The sequence below is a fragment of the Pediculus humanus genome, genomic scaffold (genome assembly GCF_000006295.1).
Source record: "Pediculus humanus corporis 1103172108310 genomic scaffold, whole genome shotgun sequence".
NCBI lineage: Eukaryota > Metazoa > Arthropoda > Insecta > Psocodea > Pediculidae > Pediculus > Pediculus humanus.
This window is the reverse complement of record NW_002987879.1, coordinates 217,706-225,203: the sequence shown is the minus strand read 5'-3', so window position 1 is coordinate 225,203 and position 7,498 is coordinate 217,706.

The following is a 7,498-nucleotide window of genomic DNA, read 5'->3' as shown; positions in this document are numbered from 1 at the left end:
ATGATGGAACGAAGTGGAGAAGTGGGGGTGGGGGTGGAAATGAAGGAAAGGTTTGAGAAAAAGGTAAACGTTTAATGTACTTATTACAGGTAAACGTCGATAACAATTATGTCTCGTTGTTGTTTAAAAAAAAATTTTTTTTACGTTTACACACGCACACACACACACACTCGAATACAAACACGGGAAATTTTTTTTTTTCGAGTACAACAAACAAACAACCGAAAATGTTGTTGTTGTTGTTTTATTTTACCACCGGTTAACAATTTAACAGTCGCGCAATCGATCAAAAAAAAAAAAATTTTTTTAACGTGGTCAATATTGAACACAGGTTCAAACAATGGTCAAGGTTTTAGTTTTTTTTTTTTAATATTAATTATTTGTTATCGTTTACGTGATCCGTTTGTTTGTTTGTTTGTTTGTTTGCATTCGCATCGATTGAGCCGTCAGAAATTTTTTTTTTTTTTTTTTTTTTTAATTACCACTGCGAAAAACAGCAAATTGATTCACTTTAAACATTTATGCCATAACACAATTAATGTTATTCTTAATAATAATAATAATCATCATCATTATCGTGATTATAGTTTGCTTTTTCTTTTTATCAGTATTATTATCAGTGGTCCTTTAAAGGTAAATTTTAATTTTTTTTTTTTTTCTAATGTTACAAACTTGGAATTAAAACCGTAAAAATTTAAAAAAAAAAAAAAAAAAATTTTTTTTTCTTTCTCATTATTAATTTACCGATTAGTTTCGGATGCGTAAAAATTATTATTATTATCATCATCATCATTATTATTATTATTTTCTCATTTCGTTTTAAAATCATCGCCGGTCAGTTTAAAAAAAAAAAAAAAAAATGATTTCATCAAAATTATAAATGAGATTAAAGAGTTTTTAATAATAATAATAATAATAATAATAAAAAACGAATAATGGCCGTTTGCTCTTATGTCAACGGCGTAATCGTGGAAGGAATTTTTTAATTTATTTTAGGGTTTTGTGTTTATTATTATTATTATTATTATTAATATCTATTAAAAATCGATGATAATGATGAACAATATAACAAAAATGACGATGCAATATATGTATATATATTTCGTGACGTAAAAAAAATTAAATTAATAAAAGTTTTTAATACATTTGAAAAAAAAAAAAAACGTGTCAGAAGAAAAAAAAGTAAAATTTCTTTTTTTTTTTTTTCATCTTTTTCGCCGTTTGCTAGGTTATCGATAATAACAACAATAAGGAAACGTTTACGTAATGATATTTTTAAACAATAATAATAATAATATTAATAATAATATAGTAATAGTTTTATTTAATTACGGTAATTTTTTTTTTGTTAAAATCGGGTTGAATGGGGTGGTAAATAAGAGAGAGAGAGAGAGAGGCAAGATATAAAAAACAAATTTCTAGCTCATTCGTTCGTTTCTTTGCTGAGTAACGATTACCTTTTTAAAAAAATTAAAAATGGACAGTAGCAGAAGAAAAAAAAAAGAAAAAGAAAAAAGTAATTAAATAACCGACGACGGTTTCTCGAATAAAAAAAAATAAAAAAAACCCGCACGAACACACACAAACACATTTTCTTTTTTTAATCAGTTTTAAAAATCGATTTTTTCGTCTGCTTCCGATCATTAATTTTCAAAAAAAAAAACTATGGATCCGCATGCATGTACCGTGATGATGTTATTATTATTATTATTATTATTGTTGTTTTTTTTTTTAAATTTCTGTGGCAAAGTTGATTAATCATCAATATCATCATTCTTTTTTTTTTTATATATTTTTTTTTTCACTTGCACGGTTTAATTTTTTAATAAAATTAATAATAATAATAATAATGATGATGATGATGATGATGACGATGACGACGACAATGATGATGATGATGATGATGACGATGACGACGACAATGATGATGATGATGATGATAACTTTAAAATAATTTTTTATTTTTATTTTTTCCGTATTAATACGTAATAATTAAGGGGATCATATTTTAATTACGAAAAGAAAAAATTAAACAAAAGAATTATTAATTATTACCGTGAGAATTTTGAAAAATAATAATAATAATGATAATAATAATAATAATAATAATAATAATAATAATAATAATAATAATAATAATAATAATAATAATAATAATAATAATAATAACGATGATTGTTTAAAAGCGTCCTTTTTAACTTAGTTATACAAAATTAAATAATGAAGAAGGGGAAGAAGAAAAACATAAACAACAATTATTATTATTATTATTATTAATTTATTACGAAATAATTACTTAACTCTTATAAATTGATTTAACTTTATACATATATACGAATTTCATTAAAGTAATAATTTTCGTAATAAATCCGTAATTAAATTTTTTCAATATTTTAAATTCAATTAAAAAATATTTTTTTTTTTTAAATAAAATTTCCACTCGTTGCATTCGTTATCATCATCATCATCATCATCATCCTAATCATCATCATTATTATTATTATTATTAATAATAAACTTTAATACTTTGGGGTAATTAATAAATAATAAAATATAATTAAAGAAAACGATGATGATGATGATGATGATGATGATTAAATATTTAAACGTTTTATTTTATTTTTTTAATTACCCGTTGTAAAAAAAAAAAAAATGATCCCAAGTGAATAATAATAATAATAATAATAATAATAATAAGGCAACGGCCTGCGTGCTGGATACACCCGGTTTTTGTTCGTTCGATCACTGAAGTTAAGCAGCATCGGGCGCGAGTAGTACTCGAATGGGTGATTCTTAATTCTTGTTTTTCTGTCGTCGACCTGAGGTAGCATTTCTGATCCTGATCTTACTCCGTAGATGCTTTCGTCACCGGAGACCAGTTCAGGAATAAGATGTACCTCAGGAAGACTTGCAAAATTCGATTTTGCATCACTCGTATACAAGCATTCCTTCCTTAGGGATGAGGGTAGAAACCTGGAATAAATGTTGGAAAAAAAAATCCGACAAACGCAGGACGAATTGTCGTGATAATAATGATATCGTTTATTTTTTTCTTTTCTTCCGCCCTTTTTTTCCCTCTTCTGTCGTTTCCTGTGACGAAACAAACGATTCACGTACGTACGCATTATTATTATCATCGTGTGCGAGTGTAATTAATCTGAGACTTTAGTTAAATTGATAACAACAATTAATAATAATATTTATATAAAATTGGCTATTTTATTCGTTAATAATAATAATAATAAACAAAGCAAAAGAAGGAAAAAGAAAAACATTAATTAGTCTTAAAATAATTATTTAAAAAAAAAAAAAAAATAATCATAATAATAATAATAATAATGAAGAGAAAATTAGTTATTCGTACCTGCTTTTTTTTTTGTTGGCATGACAAATAGGTTCGGCCGGTCTAGGATTGGTCGTTATAGGCGGTCCGAATGGCGGGGGTCCGGTCTAACCGAGGCAGGGTGGGGAAGACGAAACGGGACAGGTGCGAAACCTGAATTGAATACAGTATACCATTGAAACTTGTTCTCGTTGCTTCGTATATACATAATAAAATATACTTTGTGTTATTTTTTATTTATTATTATTATTATTATTATTATTATTATTATTATCATCATCATCATCATCATTATCATTATTTATTATTATTATTATATTTATTTTGTGATTTGTTACTTTGTAAAAGAAAAAAAAATTTACAAATTAGCAATTTATTTATTTATTTATTTATAACATAATTTATTTATTTTTTTCGGTAAGTTTTTTTTTTTTTTTTTTTTCCTTTGTTTTGTTTTGTTTTTTACGATTCATAAGTAAAGTATGATGAGTGAAATATGATGAAATTTATGTATGTATATATTTAAAATATTTTATTACCGGTAATTAATTAAACGTAAAAAAAAAATTAATAATTTGTAATACAATAATATTAATAATAAAAAAAAAAAAAAGATGATTGATAAATATTAAATTGGAAAAAAAAAAAATTTTTTTTAAATATTTTTTATTACGGTAATAAATTTAATTTAAAAAAAAAATCGTATTATAAATTCGTTGAATTAATAATTTTTAATATTAAAAAACATTACCACCATTATAATCTATTAATAATAATAATAATAATAATAATAATAAAATTTTTTTATTTTATTTCTTATTTAAAAAAGAAACTTTTTATTACCGTAATAAATTATAATTCAATGACATAATTTTTATATACATATTTTTTTTTTTTTTTCCCCAGTTTCGACTTTTAAAAAAATTATTTTCTTGTTGTGCAAACACATTAATAATAATAATAATAATAATAATTTGTTACTTTTTTTTTTACGTACGATCCCGACGGGAAACAAAAAAAAAAAAAAACATTTAAAACGGAGTCGTACCGGCATTGTACAAAGTTTTTTTTTTTTTTTTTTTTTTTTACCGTAAATATTATAAATCGTAGAGAAACGTTCTAGACAAACCGTTCGTACGACAAATTAAAAATAATAATAATAATAATAATAATTAATTACTTTTAATTAACGTAATTTATTTTAATTTTTTTTTTTTCTGATCGTATTTTTTTTTTTAAACGTAAATTTTTTAATATTTGCTGACATTTTTATTACTCTCTCTCTCTCTCTCATGATTTTGTTTTTTACCTCTAACTACCACCCGTTTGTTTGTTTGTTTGTTCGTTTGTATCTTTAATAAAATATAAATCAAAGAGAAAAAAAAATTAATTTTTAATGCAAATAATAAAAAATAATAATTTTTTTTTTTTTAATGGGACGACAACGATAATTTAAAAAAAAAATTCAAGTGAACGAACAAACAATAAACGATTGTTAAAATTTATGTAGTCATAAATTAGGTGTGAAGATTCATATCCAACTGTGTGCATTATGGCTTGAAAGAATTATTATCACTATCACTATTAATACCACCGTCCGGTCGTAATGATGATGATGATAATAATAATAAAATAACAATAATAATAATAATAATAATAACGATAACGATGATAACGGTACGAGCAACGATTTATATATATGTGTGTGTATATAAATACATTATGATATATTTAACGAGTGGACGATTTATTATTATTATTATTATTATTATTATTAGTTTTTTTTACAGTTAGTATTATTATTATTATTATTATTAATTGTCAAAACAATATGATGGATGTAAAATATTGGATTATTATTATTATTGTGATGATAATTTTTATAAAAGAATCGGTGTTCTCGGTAGGAAGACAGGAGCCATTTTGTTTTTGTCGTGGCAGCGGACAAATATTAGAATACGTTTGGTAATTGTTTAAAAAAAAAATGTTTTTCAAATTACACGTACGTTCGAAAGATTTTTCTTTTCTTTTTCTCGTTCGGTTTCGGTTCGTTATTATCGATTTCGATTGGGAGAAAAATTATTTAATAATAAAAAAACACGCGGTGGCATTCAAACACGAAAACGATCGATCGATTACGCGGTAGCCATTTTTAAAATTATTTATCGTACGGGGTAGAAGAAGAAGAGTTTTTTTTTTTTTTTTTTTTTTTTTTTTTTTCATTTCCGTTTTGACTCATTCGAAAACAATTTGACGGTTTGATGTTTTTTTTTTTTTTTACATTTTGTGGCATTTTTACATTGAAAATTTATACATTTATAATATGCATAGGCGTACGAGTGTATATAAAATCACCCTATGTGTCCTGTTTTTCTCTCTCTTTCCACTGCAACATCTCACAATAGGCAAGAACGGGAAGATGATGATGATGATGATAAAGTATTCGTAATTTACGAAGATATTAAATTTTTTTGATGGTTAAGAATTTGATATTTTATTTTATTGCTCTTGTTCTCCCGCGGAACATAAATGACAAACTTTGTAATTATTTATTTCTTTTCCTATTATGGATCTACAGCCTACCTACCTACCTACCTTCCTACTACAACCCCCTTCGCGTTCGTTTCTATCCATTTTCAAAAAAAAACATCTCTCTCTTCCCACAGGTTCGGTTTTTTATTTATTTAAATAATAATAATAATAACAACTTATAACAATCATAACGACGGTTTATTAATAATAAAAGTCAAATGGATTTTTAAATTTTTTTTAATATACATTCTCTCGTCGTCGTCGTCGTCGTCATAATCGTCGCCCTATTCTACTTTACACAAACACGAAAATGAGAAGAAGAAGATGAAAAAGAAGAAGTAGAAGAAGAAGAAGAAGAAGAAGAAGAAGAAGATGAAGAAGAAGGATTAATAAATCAAACGTGTAAATAGAATTTAAAAAAAAAAAAAAAATTTCCATAATAAACAAATGTCTTATTTTTTTTAATAAATAAATGAATATTAATTTTATAATGGCTCGAGTATTTTGCGAGAATGATTTACAACTTTTACGAGTTTGTAAATGTGGTGACGACGATCACGACGATCACGACGACGACGACATTTAATAAAAAAAAAAAAAAAAAAAAAATTTGTTGTTGTTATTTCTCAATTAGTTGTGATTATTATAGGAAAAGTTGCATCGTCGTCGTTTTTTTTTTTTTTTTCGAATCGATTTATAAATATTAATAATAATAATAAAAATGGCTTCGATTAATTTTATTTTATTTAATAAAAATAATCGTCGTAAATCTTGCGAAAAATCTGGAAAGAGAGAGAGAGAGAGAGAGAGGAGGGAGAGAGTTTTTATGCAGTCGCACGATAGGTTCTTATACTTCCACATCATCATCATCATCATCATCATCATCCCTCGGGATAGCCACGCCCGATACGTCCGCACTTGTTCGTCACGTAGGGTTGTAAATTTCGCCTTTTTCCGTTCTCGAATTTTTAATGACGTCACATCCGAAATTTTTTTTTTTTCTCGTAAGTTTCATCATCATCATCATTATGGATTCCCAAATAAAACCAAGACGACTTTCTTTAATTTTAACACCCGTTAAATTTCTATACCTTGAGGACATTATTATTATTATCATTATCATTATCATCATTATCATTTCGTGTTATTTTTATTTATTTATCGATTATTTTATAAATGAGCGAGCGAGTGATCGCGCGTCGAACGAAACACGGATTTTTTTTTAACTTTTCCTCTTACCCACGTAAATATAATTTATTATTAAGAAAAAGTAAGAAAAACTAATTAAATTATAAATTGGTTATAGTTTTTGAAAAAAAAAAAAGTAAATAATTACATGTAAAATGCAAATTATACATAATAACAGGCTCCTGAAAATGTGTTTTTTTTTTTTTTTTTTTTAATATAAATTTTGCTCCAATTATCGATCAATTCGTCTTATTATTTTTTAGTTATTGATTGCGGATAATTTTTTTTTTTTATGTTTTTTCATTCATTTGCTGTTATTATATATATACCTGCCGACCAATTATCTAACCTACCCCCTTCTTTTACATGTTCTTTATATATACATTTACACTCAGGTAGTTTTAGTTTCGTTTTAGACACCGATAAGAAAACATG